The sequence below is a fragment of the Telopea speciosissima genome, chromosome 3 (genome assembly GCF_018873765.1).
Source record: "Telopea speciosissima isolate NSW1024214 ecotype Mountain lineage chromosome 3, Tspe_v1, whole genome shotgun sequence".
Taxonomy (NCBI): domain Eukaryota; kingdom Viridiplantae; phylum Streptophyta; class Magnoliopsida; order Proteales; family Proteaceae; genus Telopea; species Telopea speciosissima.
Window position 1 is genome coordinate 28,884,646 of NC_057918.1, and position 16,156 is coordinate 28,900,801.

At 39.3% G+C, this 16,156-nt stretch overlaps 1 pseudogene; it reads left to right on the forward strand.

Annotated features, from left to right (window-relative positions):
* Nucleotides 1-1,056: 1,056 nt before the first annotated feature.
* LOC122655045 lies at nt 1,057-12,387 on the forward strand (annotated as a pseudogene).
* Nucleotides 12,388-16,156: the final 3,769 nt, after the last annotated feature.

Genomic DNA, 16,156 nt, shown 5'->3' on the forward strand with positions numbered 1-16,156 from the left:
TGATTATGTTATTTGATGTAATTAGAGTTAGATATAATTTAGGATTATTTCCTTTAATGTGGTAAAGACTAAAGAGGAGGTAATTACTCAGGTTTGGTGGGCCCATGACTGCTTGCGTGGAGTATTTGGAATCAAAATTGGTTGCTGCCATGCGTGGTTTATCGTTTTACTTATTTTCTAGATTAGTAATAGGAGTTTTATTTTAATTGGACTTTTGTTTATGAGATATTTCTAGAAGAACCTAGGATGTAATCAGTTGGAATTGTAAATAAAGGAATAGGTTGATAACCAGCCAGGACAAGTTTGAGAAAGAAAAAAAAAAAAGAATGAGCTTGGTTAAAGCCATTAATGGCTGTGAGAGGCGGGTACGGTGAGAGGCCATGGGTGAGATTCCTGGGAGAGAGTGAGAGGCTCAATCCAACTATCCTTCTTCTGTCCTATCTTCTATTTTTCTTTCTTTTTTTATTTTATTTTCTTTGTGTGATCTGCTACAAGTTCTATGATCAATTAAGGAATGCCTGCTTTACGATCCTCCTGTAGAATTAGTTGTAGCCTAGCTATTCTACATTACCCATTTATGTCCATGCGTGCCCTACGGTACTCTGACCATCCTTGATTTTCAAAGCACTTGGCAAACTCCATTTGGGCTGAAACTTGACATCTGAGCAGGGGACCTAGCGGTATATCTTCCCACAATATTTGGGCCCAATCTGATCATGCCATGTGGCAAAACAGGTAATCATGAAGGAACCTTTCCCAAATAAAGTATGCATAATTTTTGTGATCCAAATTGACTGGCCAGATTGCATGTTGAAGCAACCGTCTAACATAGAAAGCATGAGTGAGAAATATGGATATTTAGAATGGAAACAAAATAAAGTAGTTGTTTTTAGTTTTGGGTTTTGAGCATGTTGCACAATCCATGGCCTGCCAAGTGGCAGCACTGCTCCCTAATTCTTGCTGTAATCAATTCCCTATGACATTATCCATGCAATGAGTTTTTTTTTCTTCTGATGGAGCATGCAAAGACGTATTTACTAGTTTTAATGGCTGTCCATGGACTGCCAAGTGACAGCACTGATCCCTGATTCTTGCTGTAATAAATTCCCTATGATCTTATCCATGCAAAGCTGTATTTGCTAGTTTCAATGGCTGTGAATGATGACTCATTCCTTAGCAAAATACAATTCACAAGAGAGGTGAAACCTCTTAAAGTCTGTTAATACCCCTGGTATTAGTAAGGGTTGTTGCCTTCTATGTTTGAAAAGGAGGCTGTTGTCTTTTGGTCTTCGGCTTGTACCTATTATGGGATAGTTGAGCTTGTTCACTTGGAGGGTATATTAATTAATTGGAAGATTTATCTCTGAATGTAAACACTTCTAGCTGCAGTCTACACCTTCTCTCTCTTGGATGGATAGCTGCATAGTATCAAATTTATATAATTGTAGGACGGCCATTGGCATGGGCATGTGGTTGATCCTTTCATTTGGCTTTTACAATGCTGCAGTAGTTTCACTGCTGAATTTTGTCTTCACTCTTGTTTATTTTTCCAAGAAGCTTTCTTATGAGGTTGTGATTCATTACTAGTGGCTCAGCTTTTCCTCTTCACTAAAAGTTCATACCCTAGTCATGAGTTCTGATTGTATATTGCTCTTCTTATTTACTTTGGTTTTTTTGCTTTGACTTGATATGCTCTTGCAAATCTGTTTCTCATCTGTATTAGATTTGGATAACCACACTATGCTACAACTTATTTGAGTAACGGGCTTTTGAGCAGGATTATGAAAAGCAAGTGAAAAAGATCTTCCTCAGCGTTGTTTTATCTTGGAGGATTTTGCATATTAACTTAGAGATGCTGGGGAAGAGTTAGGGAAATTAAATAGCATGGCAAAACATTACCGAAGAGGATTCTGATCAAAGTTCTGTTCATTCAACATTGCCAACTGTTAATTGCCCCATTGTTTTGTAATTTCATTGGTTCACAAATTTTACAGTCATCTCTACCCAAGAATTTGAGCTTGAAGATGGGCTCTCCACCCTGGCATGGTAATGCTAAACATTTAGGTCAACTACAAGATCCAGATTCATCCTCAACTCAATCAACTGGGCAGTCTCACCATGATGTGGTGGCTGTTGGGGGAGGCAATCTTCGTGGGCAATGCATTTCAGCACAATCAGGTATAACTGCATGGGTAAACTTTAAACCTATTACATCTTGAATTACTTTGAGTGGGTGAGCCTTGGTGCAACGGTTAAGTTGAGCTAGTGCAACCATCAGGTTGTGGGTTTGAAACATGGAAACAACCTCACCTCGAAGCGGGTTTAAGGCTGTGTACTTTTGTCCCTCGTAGACCTGCAGTAGCGGGTGCCTCGTGCACTGGGACTCTCTTTTACATCTTTAATTACTTTAGTAACTTTTTTTCATGCTTTATGAGATATAAATGCCTTTAAAAAGGTGTTCTTTCTTTCTGGTTACAAAGGATTCTCAAATTCAGGTTTTAAATAATTTGGTAAGCTTTTACTTGAGCTGCCAAACTGGCACACTGTCTTCCTTGTACGAGCTTGGGATTTTCTCATTCTTTTTAATGAATAAAGTTTATCCAAGGAAAGAAAAGGATACCAGGAGCAGTAAACACCTTCCAGAAGTCTACCCAATTCACAGTCAAAACTGAGGTACATCAACCTCAAGGTGAGAATGGTTGTGACTGGTATTTTGATGGTTTGGGTTAGGGTGCAATTGGGAAACATCAAACAAGAGGGTTCTGATCCCATTATTGTTGGGTGGGGTGATGTGATTCTGAAGTCCCGTCACAATGTATAATCAGATGGACTAGGGGTTTTTTTTTGGTTGAAGTCGAGGATTGCCATCTTTAATCGGTGGGTTATATGGTGAAAATGAGGTTGTAGGAAACTGGAAGGCATTGGTTGTTTGTAGTTATTTGCTTCTTTTTTTTTTTTTTTGGGGGGGGGGGGGGTGAGGAAATAATAGTTCTGACTTTGGGTATGTAAAGCATAGTGGCCTTCTTTCAGTCAATAAAATTTTCAGAGCTTAGAGAGAGAGAGAGAGAGAGAGAGATTTAGTCATTCTTACTGTATGATAGTCTGAGATTTCTGTCAATACAACACATGCAAATGTAGTAGCCTATCTCAACCTTACTGGCTTATTCTACTCATTTTTTTATTCGTTTATTCATCACTTCCTATTTCTAGAGAATAATTGAGTTCCCCCCCCCCCTCCAGAAAATTTTAACGCATTGTTCTGACCTGTAGCATTGCCAAACTGGACTGAAAATCAACACATGACTAGATGGTGGGGACAACACACAAACTGTGAGTGCCAACAATTACTGCCATTGTGCCACATGACAGACATAGCTGATGGTGTGGGAATGGCCTCCCAGACTGTTAGATTCTGTGTACATCTAAAAAAATTCCTTGGGAAACTCCAGACCTCCAAGAAAGGCCTTTGCTTTTGCCTTTTTCTGTTTCTATTGGGAGAGGGTTTCCCACGCTGGCAGGGGAGGAATCTGCATACTACACCAATTAATGGTCGGGACAAGGTATCATCCATGTGGACCCCAACAGTGTGCGGATCTTTTCCCCATGAAATAAATACAGAACCTAGTCTCCTATCTTTTTAGGTTATTTAATGTTTAACTTCTCAAGACCCAACCATATGTTTTTTTTTCTTTTTTGGGGGTGGGGAGAAGAATGTTAAAGTGAGATAATTTGTTGAAGGATCTTCCATTCCATATGTTTCTAAAAACTCTGGCAAACCAGCTGTGAATGATATTCAATTACTTGTGAGTAGAGACCCAATGAATTCACAATTACCTGATCTCAGATTGAAATACCATGCTAGATAATTACACACAAACAAAGAGAAGGGAAGTGAGGGTGTGTGTGTGTGATTTTAGGGTCTTACCATTTTTGTGTCAAAACTGTGTATATTTTTCATGTTCGGCATTAATCTGTGTGAGAGAGAGAGAGAGATTTTAATCCTGTACAGAATACTATGTGCAAGGTTTTACGTATCCTACCGTATCGGATGATACGTATCGTATTTTTAGGTACCGATACTATACCTTAAAAAAAATTGGTATCAGTACATGTAAGAAATCTCATCCTTGGTACATAATCAATTGAATGCACTTGTCTCGTCGTACTTTGTTTTCTTTTTTATACAAAATATATTTTACATAGTACTTCTTTATATTATTTATGCTTCAAAACTGTATTTTGCATATATCCTAAGCACACATTTCTTGGCCTTCCATACGTATCTTTAGAATATCTTACGTCTCTCCGATACGATATGTCTCTTAAAATCACCCTTCCGATATGATACCCAATACTGGTACTTTAGACCTTGACTATGTGTGCTTCATTTGTGATGGTGTTAAATGTCGTACTTCATGCATTACAGTGTATCTTTATTGCTGTCAATATGTGATATCTTTCCTTAATTTAGGAAACCTTCTTTGTCTTTTTCTTGGATGAGCTAGTCATTTTCTAGACGATCTACTACTCAAATGCTTCATCTTGGGAGGTCCAAATGTTTGGGCATTGACTTGCTTCATTTACAACCTTCCGACTCGACTAGCCCAATCTCTGCTGGGCGTTGACTTTACTTATATCTGGTATTCTCAGGAGAATTTGTTGATATTAGCTACGAGGAGGCTTATATAAATTCTTGGCTGTAATCTGGACGTTAATGTGTGCAAAATAATTCTTAAAATTGAAGTTTGATTAGGGATTTGACTAATTGACTCACTCGTATACTCAAACGAGTTCAATTTTTTGTGGGTGTTCAAAAATGTGGTTTACATGGTTGGTTTCTAGTCAGAGTTACTTGCAGTGAAATAAAAAGGGGATGTTTATTAAAAAATAATAATTTGGTAGATACTGATTTTCAAAAAATTCATATTTCATAAAGTCATGAACTGGCATTGATATTGGTATGACATTAAATTATAGTGCAAGATTTGGAAGGACATTTTTCAGAGTAACTTTCAATTATCTTCTGGTGATTATACGAGGTCTGCTAGATCTCCTCTGTTACACTGGTAGCACATTTCAAAGGGAATTTGTTTCCATTTATTCAGGAATTGTTGAAAGGTATGGAAAGCGAACAGGAGCTCACATGAAACCTGTTGTTTCACTGGGAAATCCTGATTTTGTTTTTTCCGCTTCGCAAGTTGATTTTGGCCAGACAGTGGTAAGCCAATTTGTCTGCATTGGGTGGTGGTTGCAAGGTAATTGTGGGTCTAATGCTTCTCAGTGATCTTGTTTCAGGGTCCCATTCAATACTGTTATGCTGATCCATATGGTAGTGGACTAGTGGCCGCGTATGGACCACAGGCTATGGTGAGTATCATTAAGTTTCTTTGTTTGCTTCTCTACTGACTTACACTGATTTTATCCAGCAGGGATTGCAATGTAATTTCAAGTTATTTGTTATCCTTAGTTTTAATACTTTCAGTTGTGACAAAGGAAGCTGGCTGAAAATATGCACTCTTATATATGAGTTTTGTACTTCATGTGTTTCGAGGAATGTATTCTCATGTTAAACACTAGATATGCTTCCGTGCTTTCTCTGTTGCATATGTTTTCTTGAGCAAATTCATAACACTAAAATATATCTCCAGGGAAAAAGCGAAATAGCGATTTCTAGCCAAGCCAACTAGCCAAAATTAGGCTTTTGGCCTAAATGTGGTCCACATGTAGCCAATTTTATATATATGTAACAATATTAAGTACAGTAAACTAGCAAACCAGCAAACAAAAGGAAAGAAGAAGAGAAGAGAAGAGGAAGAAGTCGATGGAAGAAGAAGATGGAGCTCTGCAGAAATAGGCAGAGTTGGGTGTGAGTAAAAGCTCACCCCTAAATCATTTATATAATCAGAAATTACAACCTAGAGTTCTAGATATAAAAGGAAACTGAAATAGACACAAACTAGGAAATAAACCAATCTAGAAACTACCAAAACAAGTAACCCACAAGAAGGAATATTGCTAGCTACATATATAACATATGTGTACATGACATAGATTACCCCCATGGTACATATAGGTCATGTACCCCTACAACTATAAATCGGTAGACTTTAACACTCCCCCTCAAGCTGGAGCATATAGGTCATCTCATGCCCAGCTTGAAACAATTCTTGTGGAAGGCAGGTCCAAACAGAAGCTTGGTAAACATATCCCCAACTTGATCAGTAGAAGAGACAAAAGGCGTAACAATGAGCTTTTTTATTATGGCACTCCGCACAAAATGATAGTCAACCTCGATATGCTTTGTCCTTTTATGAAATACTAGATTGCTGGTGATGTAAATAGCAGCTTGGTTGTCACAGAACATCTCCATAGGTTGAGGGATTGGAAAACCGAACTCTTGAAGAGACTTTAACCACATTAACTTAGCTGCAATATGAGCCATAGTTGTATACTTAGCTTCAGCACTGGATCTCGCCACAGTGGTCTGCTTCTTGCAGCACCGCATGACTAGATTTCCACCAACAAATGTGCAAAACCCTATAGTAGACCTTCTGTCTCCATCAGCACCAGCCCAGTCAGCATCAAAGTATCCTACCATATCAACATTCCGATGAGGACAATAAATGAGCCCCTTTCCTGGAGCCCCCCTTCAAATATCTCAAGATCTAACAAGGTGCCTCCCGATGTATTGTCTTCGGTGATTGCATTAATTGACTAATGACCCCAACTGCAGAGGATATGTCAGAGCGACTAACAGTCAAATAAATCAATTTTCCCACCAACCTTTTGTATCGGTGCGGATCATCGAAGTCTTCTCCAATAGTACTGCCAAACTTCTGATGGGGATCCATAGGAGACTCAATTGGTTTGGAGGCAAGCATACTAGTTTCAAATAATAGGTCTAAAATATACTTCCGTTGTGACAAACTGATCTCCTTCTTACTTCGTAGTACCTCAATACCCAGAAAATATCTAAGAGCATCCAAATCTTTCATTTGAAAATGCTGATGTAGATAAGCCTTTGCAATGCCAAATATATCATCTCCAGATATTATGATATCATCAACATAAACCACCAATACCATTATCTTAGACCCTCAGCGCCGTACAAATACAAAATGATCAGAATAGCATTGTGAAAAACCGCAATGAGTAACTGTAGAGCTGAATTTGTTGAACTGGGCTGTAGGTGATTGTTTTAAACAATATATAGCCTTATGTGACTTGCAAACCCTTGTAGAATTCTTCCCCCGAGCAACATACCCTTGAGATTGCTCCATATATACCTCCTCATCAAGATCACCATATAGGAAGGCATTTTTTATATCCATGTGATACAAAGGCCTATCGAGGTTCACTGCAAGAGAAATAAGCACACGAACAGATTTCAACCGAGCTGACAGGGGAGAAGGTCTCAAAGTAGTCGACACCATATGTTTGAGTATAACCCTTGGTAACTAGGGGTATCAATTCTAAGACCGCACCGGTAGCACCGACTTGTCCCGACCATAGTTCGAGAACTCGTGAGATCTCGCCGAGTTCCTCGGTTTTTGGAAAAGCCGAGACGAGACTGCCTGCGAGTCTCAAAAGTGCAATATCTCGGCGAGATCTCGGATCTCGGTTTCGACCCATTATTTTTACCCACGTACCACTTAAATACCTTACCTAACTGGACAAAACTCGACATATTTCGGTGAGATCCCGGCGAGATCTCGGATTTCGGGTCCAGATCTCGAGTTGACCCAAAGTTGAGGCTTCGAGTTGGAAAAAAAAAATGCACCAACTCGGCGAGATCTCGACTTGTCTTGGTTTTTCCAAGAGCCAAGTTGGTACCGAGACCCGAGTTTTAGTACCTTGGTCCCGACCGATCGAAACCCGAAACCGGCACGATCGAATAATAAACGTGCCGGGCTTGAGACCGACTGATTATTATTCGATCGTTCCCAGTGCAATCAACTAGCTCGACTGACTGACCGAATAATATATAGTATGTATTGATTGATTGATATAATAATAAATTATATTTACATTATGAAGGAGAGATATATTTAATGAATTATGAGCCACAGTAGTCCATCATTCACGCACTCTTGCTCCACCACCTCACCTCGATCCATGTTTTTTGTTTTAAATCACCCCACTACTAAATTCTAAAACCGCCCCATTTCCATTAGAGCCGGTCTCTTCATCATTATTTGATTTCCATATCTCTATCTCCCTCTTCCTCTCTGCTCTCTCTTCTTTGCTGTTCCAACTTTCCGAAGGCAAAACCCTAAGACGCTAGATGATCAAGAGACCGAAAAGCTAGAAATTTCTGTTCGAGAAGAAGATCCGATGACGGATGATATTATCATTGTGCATGAACATGACTTCACCGTTGCGCAAGGTTGCCACTAGATCTGGACCTGGCGGTGGTGTTGCTTTGGAGTGTAGTAGATCTACAGAGCAAGGCCGCCGGATATGAAGGGAGGAGTCATTGCTGGATCTGGAGTAAGGAGTAGTCGTCAAAGCTCTGTTGGAAGTAGATCCAAAGAATCGAAGTTCGTTCTTTGTTTTAGATCACCTTTGCACAAGTTATTTTAGGCCGATTCCCGAAATGCCTTTCTGGATATTCCTCAATGTCCCAGCTATTCACGGAACGTGAGAAACAGATGAATAATCATCTGCCGGGACAAGGAAATACAAAATCTTATTCTTTCTAGTTCAATTGGGGACTTTCTGACTTTCTTTCAACAAAGGCCGGCTTATTACGCCGCTTACTTACCTAACGTATACGCTTACTCACTTTCTTTCAAGACAAAGAGGATAGCGCGCTTCTTACACTACCACTTCTAAGAGACCTCTGTATTTAGGGCTTTAAATTTCTGTTTGAGGATCGCTACTTTACTAGTAATTTACGGATCTTTTTAGATCGTTATCTCATATCGGCATTAAAAAAGAGTAGTGCATAATGCTTTTAGGGAGGTAAGTTGACATCAAGCTTCTCTGACTGTAACATCAGAGATTGCCGCCACGAATCCCCACAGCCCCTCAACAGCTACTTACACCAATTATGGCCCGGTAACAACCGATCGATTGTTACCATGACCATGTCTGGCCTCTCCAAACTCAATCACATAAATGGTCGGGAACGGTGCGAGTTTTAAATTTGGGGTGCCCGATTAAGCCCGACTGAAACCAACCGTCATTGACTGGTTGACACCCCTATTGGCAACTAGCCGGGCCTTAAGTCATTCAATGGAGCCATCTGAATTGTATTTGATGGTGTACACCCAACAACACTGCACAAGATCCTTACCTGGAGGCAAAGCCACTAGAGTCCATGTCTAGCGGGATAATAAAGCATCCATCTCTGTATCCATAGCCACTTTCCACCCTGATTGGGCAGGGTCCATAGATGATCGGTGTTCCACCTCTGGATACTGTACCTTCTTAGGAGGAAATTTGGTCACATAGCATAGCAAGAAATAGTCAGTTGTATCCAGGCCAAGTACAGAATCTGAATACCGAGCCATGGCATAAGGAGTTTGTGAACTACTCTGGTTAAAGATCATTCTCAAAGATCTGGGTGCTACTTTTGAAGACCTCATGAGACTCTACTGTGACAACAAGGCTGCAATCAGCATCTCCCATAATCCAGTTCAACATGATCGAACTAAACATATTGAGCTGGATCGCCAGTTCATTAAGGAAAAGCTTGAAGAAGGCCTGATGTGCATATCTTTTGTCACTACTGAATCAATTGGCTGATGTTTTCACCAAGGGTTTAACTTCTAAGTCATTTCATCCTATTGTATTTAAGTTGGGCATGCGAGATAACTATGCACCAACTTAAGGGGGAGTATTAACGGATGACCCAGTGACTCGTGACCCGGACCCAGATACATTAGAGTGTCTAGGTTCATTATGCACATATTGCACATGTTGATTATGTTAGGATTTATTTCCAGATTTGTAATGATCTTTGATTATAAATAAAGCGGTGGCCTTCGTCTCATTGACAAGCCAAATCATTCTTTCTTTTCTCTCTTTCTCTCAACTTTAATCAAAAGTGTTTGATAGTCACTTTGCATTTCTTGGAACTAGACATGAGAAAAGTAGAATTACAAAATTCCATTTATAGCAAGGTTTTAAAATTCGGAATCGGTTAGAGAGGATTCCGATCTGAATTGGTTCTGGAATCGGGAATTTAAGTTATTTTATGGTGAAAATTGAATCGGTTCAGGAATCAGGAATCGGCCCATGAATCAATGAATCAGTCTGATTCAAGATGAATTATAAAGAAAATTATTAGGAACAGGTCGATATGGATCCTATTCAGCTCATGTGATTGCAATTCAGGAATCAACGATTAGGAGTGGTGGAAATCGGGTTGGTGTCAGCCGATTCCGATCTGAATCCCAATTTTTAAAACCATGATATATAAGGAGGGGGAGGGAGAGAGTGAGAGAATCGTATGTTCCATTGTATCTTTCATTTAATTAATTTTCAAGGGAGTGTTCTGACTTACGAGTCGCAGGAATCTGCTTGCCCATCCACTGAATCATACATAATATGCCATTACATAGACAAAAGACAGACACATGCACATTTATACGCACATACATATGTAATATATATACCCAATCATACATAATATGTCATTACATAGACACAAGACACGTGCACATATATGTACATATGTATATACTGATATACATATGTACATTTGTGAGTGTACATGATCATAAATATCTACTGGGGCATAATCCCCCCTCTTAAGTTTAAGTATGACCTTTTTAAGGCTAATTCTTCATGTTACCTTAAGTTTTAGGTTTGACCTTTTTAAGGTTAATTCTTCATGTTACCTTCTCTAAACTACAGTTAATCAATTCATATTGGCAAATTGAAAGTATTTACGATAATTTCTTCCTGATGGTTGCTATAGCAACTTAACCGTTGCGCCAAGGCTCGCCCACTAAAAAATAATAATAATGTGCAGACTATTTGGATCCTCTGAATTAAGTTCAAATTTGCTAGATGTTCTTTCTCATTCTAAAATTTATTATCCGACATTTTTCTGAGTGCTATTATAACCTGCAATTGATGGTCACCAAATGAAATGGTTGCTTTCAAAGAGGGGGGAGGGTTGGGTGGGAAGGCTCTTTACTGATTTCTGTTTCTCTGGTGGGTTCCAGCCCTGTGAATTCCACATTACATGGTTTCCAAAAAACTTACGGTCCACATCCCCTCCCCCTCCCCATACACACACACAAAAAACTACTTTGTTAGCATGTGGAGTCAATGTACAGTAGAAGTAGTTGCTTATGAATGATCAACTGAACAAGGCTTGGTGTTCTTTTCTTGTTATTTGATAGAATTCCTTTCAAGTTCATTTTAAGTGCTTTGCTCGCAAGTATAGTTTTCTTGTAGCTGTTGATATTTCGTGTCACTTATCTATGAATCTATGATTGGGACATGACCAGATTCATCCCCAAATGATGGGGATTGCACCTGCACGAGTTCCACTGCCTCATGATCTTGCCAAAGATGAACCTATCTATGTTAATGCGAAGCAGTATCGTGCGATTGTCAGACGGAGACAGTCCCGAGCCAAGCTTGAGGCTCAAAACAAACTTATAAAGGATCGAAAGGTATCTTTCTATTTACTGATCCATCATTATTGATTGTCTTGAACAATCGTTTTGGACTATTGTGATCATTAATCTGTGTCAGTGCTCTCACTTAAAATTTTTTGCAGCCATACCTTCACGAGTCTCGTCATCTTCATGCATTGAAAAGGGTTAGGGGATCTGGTGGACGCTTTCTTAACGCGAAGAAGCTCCAGCAAAACAATCCTGGTGCAGCAACTGATGACAAGGATGCTTCAGACTCTGGTCATCTGCAGCTGGGTGGAAATCTATCAGAGTCAGAAGTATTTCAATCAGAGAATGGGAATGGGGGTGTTTCTTGCACATCCTGTTCTGATGTGACGAGCGGCTCCAATGGTGATGAAATCTACCATCAATCAGATACCAGGTTCTTACTCTACCCTCCAGACATGGGTCAAACCATGCAAGGTGGTGATGGATCGCAGCACCGTGTACCTGTCATGCATTGAGAGATTGGGACAACTGCAGCCAGATGAGTGGTTCATCTGTGGGGATTCTTGGATCATGATTAACGTCCGACAATTACCTCCTTCTGGGCTTGTGGTATCCTCAGGCAATTCATCCTTGGCTCTGTTACTTCAGTTTTTATATTTCATGTTTGCTGGCTAACTTGTGAAGACAAGAACATGGATATTGTTACTAACTGGTTTCCTGGATCTGTGAAAACAATTAGGCACTTAAGAAAGACTTGTTCGAAAATACTGCTGATAGTTCTATATATTCTCTAGGTTTCATCCTGGACTTTGGGTAGCATAAAATTTGAATCACCTGATAAATGGTTGTTTTGACATTTTTGTATTTGAAAGCCCAACCACTAGTTCTCATCGCAGATGGTTTGGGAAATAGTAGTCGTGTTTGGAGCTGCAGAGAATTAGTTAGCTCTCTCTCTCTCTCTTCACGTGAAATGATCTCTCAGCCTCTTATGTACAAAATTATTTCGGCACTCCTCGTTGATGTGTGTATCCCCCAGGGTTTTAGTAGTAGGTAATAGGTATCGGTATCAGTCTCGGTCGATATCGGTCTGGATTGGACAGATTTACCCTTATTTCTTTTGAAAAAAATGGATTTTTTTACAGTTTTACACATACGTATCAATCCACCGATACGGGATTGATCAGAAATCGATATCAGTCTCCATTGTTACCAAGACAAATCGGTCTACCATGGTATCCAAATGTGTTTGGTCAAAGAACCCTCTACTTTCTTTTTAGGGATAAAGTTCTTTACATTGGGGGCGCAGAGTATGCCCACACACATGGGGGTGGACGAAATGAACACCCCCCCTCCATGATGCAAACCCCGCCCTTGTCCCACCCCATGTGTCTGGGCGCAGTTTGCTCCTGGACTTGGACGGAGAATGTGCGCCCTTCTTTTTAATTATGACCCATGCTTGAGGGTGGCCATGAGGAGAACCAAACCTTGCTAAAAGTTCAGATGCCCCTGCGAGCTGTTATTGGACCCTATGTTGGTGCAGGGGCATAGGGAGCCACGTGACCAGGCATCAATCTCTTTCCCCAACTTATATTAACTTAAAATCCAAATTAGATCAAACAAACATTATAGGGGAGTACCTCAAGAATCGTTAGAAGAAAGTTTACATGATCAAGGAGTACTACCTGTGTGTACAGTATACATCATTCTCCCATAAAATAAAAATAAAAAGTTAGGGAGGTTTCCCACAACCTAAAGTCCGAAACCCCACCAATGAGAGAAGGGGGGCAAATCATTCAATAGGGGAACTACATATTTATTGAGGAGAGTGTCAATGTGGGTCAAACACTCAAACATGCAGATTCCTGGCACTTCGGAGTCAATGCGCTTCTTGTTTCCAAAAAGTCAGTAAGAATGGGAGTTAGTGCTGAGACTCGCTATTCCATAGTCTAATCCCGGACAAGGAGATTCTCTATTCACTTCACTGCATAACAACAACAACAACAACAAAAGTGACATAGGGATCATGATCGTCTACGGCTTACTGCCCGTAGCAGCCATAGCAGCGCACTAATGAGGCACCGTTTAATAGGGGTAAGACGGTCATTGCACCGTGCCTCATTAGTGCGCTACTATAGTTGCTATGGGCAGTAGGCATCTGGATTCGTGACATAGCTTTATCCCAATTAAATGGGGTCAGCTACATGGATCCTTGCTCTCCAATCAGCTTTATTCGATGTCATACAAGACCTAAGCTATGCATGTCTTTCCACATCACTTCACTTAGGGTTATTTTAGGCCTAACCCTTTCTCTTGCAGTTCCTTCAATCTAAATCAAATCACACCTCTGCATTGAAGCATCTGAAGGCCTCCATTGAACATGGTCATACCACTTCAATTAATTCTCTAGTACTTTCTCATGTATTGGAGCTATTCCCAATTCAGTTCTAATATGGTCACTCCTTTCTTTATCTTTCCTAGTTTTGTCACACATCCATCTATATCACCTTCTTTATTTACGATAGATTTCAAATATTTAAAATAATCACTTTGAGGAATCTCCCTTTCTTCAATATTGATCACATCCTTAACCATCATAGTGCGGCTAAAGTTATACACCATATACTCCATCTTTATTCTACTTATCTTAAAATCTTTTGATTCCAATGTTGATCTCCATAACTCCAACTTTACGTTAATCTCTACATATGTCTCATAATGTCATCAACAAAAAGGAAAGGATATACACCTAGGAACCTCATCTTGTATGTCTTCATTTTTTTTATTTTTTTTTTTTGGTCAGATAATATCTAATTAGAGCGTGGAGAACACTGTACAAGACTCCATCAATCACGGAGTGGAATTTAACCAAACTATCGTACATGCAATAGACAGGGCCTTTTGAGCTAAGGAATTTGCAATACAATTGGAATCCCTAGAAATATGGTTGAACTTACACTCCTTGAAATATGATGCCAAATGAATGATTTCCAAGATTATAGGTGGAGCAGTAAGCAAGGTTGCAAGTGCTTGATTCTAAATGTATTTGATGATGTCCTTAGAATCTGACTCTACTACTAAGATGAACTTAGCACCAATACAGATAGCTTCCAACATGCCGCTACACTTCCTCATCAAGAATACTAGAAAAGTGAGAGACTTCAGATTTCGCAAGGAGAGGATGCCCTTGATAATCCCTAAGAACCACACCAATCCCACATTTCTTATGATCTTCACACCACAAGAACTTAAGGTTAAATCATCCATGATAAGCACAAACAAATAAGGACTTTAGGTTGATCCTTGATGTAGCCCAATTATAATTGGAAACTCACTACCTTGACTCCCACAATTTTTGCGCTAATTACCACACTATTATACATATTTTTTTAATTATGTCGACATATTTATATGACACTCTTCTCTTCTTTAGTTTCTGTTAAATTAACTCTCTAGGGACTCTGTTGTAGACTTTTTCTTGGTCAATAAACACCATATGAATATCATTCTTGCTCTCTTTGTATCTTTTCATGAGTCTCCTAAATAAGAACATATCTTCCATTATGGATCTTTCTGGCACAAAGCCAAATTGGTTATCCGAAGTAGTAGTTTCTCTGATTGCATAGGTGTATAAACTACATACCTCTGCCCTTCATCTTTTTGTTCCATCGATCTCTCATGCATGATTCTTTAGTTTTAATTCTTTTAAGTGTTTATATCTCTCGCATTTTTATTTAATGAGAAAGTTGTACTTTTTTTCCCCATTCCCATGAGAAATTGGGATGTTTGGTAGTTGGATGGAAAAGTTACCAAACAACTTTTCACAATTTGTTTTTCTATTTCATCTCTTTCCAAAATCCCATCAAATATATATTTTCTGACCGTGATATTAGACAACACACTACACTCACACACTCGATGTGGAACAAAACCCACACGTCAGGGCATTCACAACATAACATTTTTTTTTTGGGGGTAAAATACACCTGAGATGCCCAATCTTTATTAAAAGAATTTTTGAGATACCTATTCTTTTAAAAATGATAATTTGGGTGCGTTTAATCATACTCCGAATTTACACTTCTCAAAAAAAGGGTTGGAAAAGAAAAGTGGGGGTGCTGGTTGGGGGTGGGATTGAGTGGGGTAAATTTTTTGAAAGAATGGATATCTTAAAATTCCTTTTAAGAAAGATTGGGCAACTCAACCCTCAGGTGTATTTTATTATTATTAATTTTTTTTATAGTTATATAACACGAACCATTAGTTGGACTTCAGCATCATTCAGGAAATTGAATAGTCTGACAGACCCAATTGAAAAAGCCTATTTTATGTGCTTTAAAATACTCTATTTCCATTGGAATAAATTTTTTTTTTGGTTAATTGGGGGCTTTACATATATAGTTTGATAGAAGGAGGGATCGAATCAGGGAAGGGATAAAATACCAGTCAAGAGACTCGAACTCAAGACCTCTTGGTGAGCATGGGCATGAAGCGCACCACATCTCACCAACAATTTTTTTTTTTTGGGGAAACCATCGGAACATTTGCACTTTCTGTGAAAATGGAATAGTCTA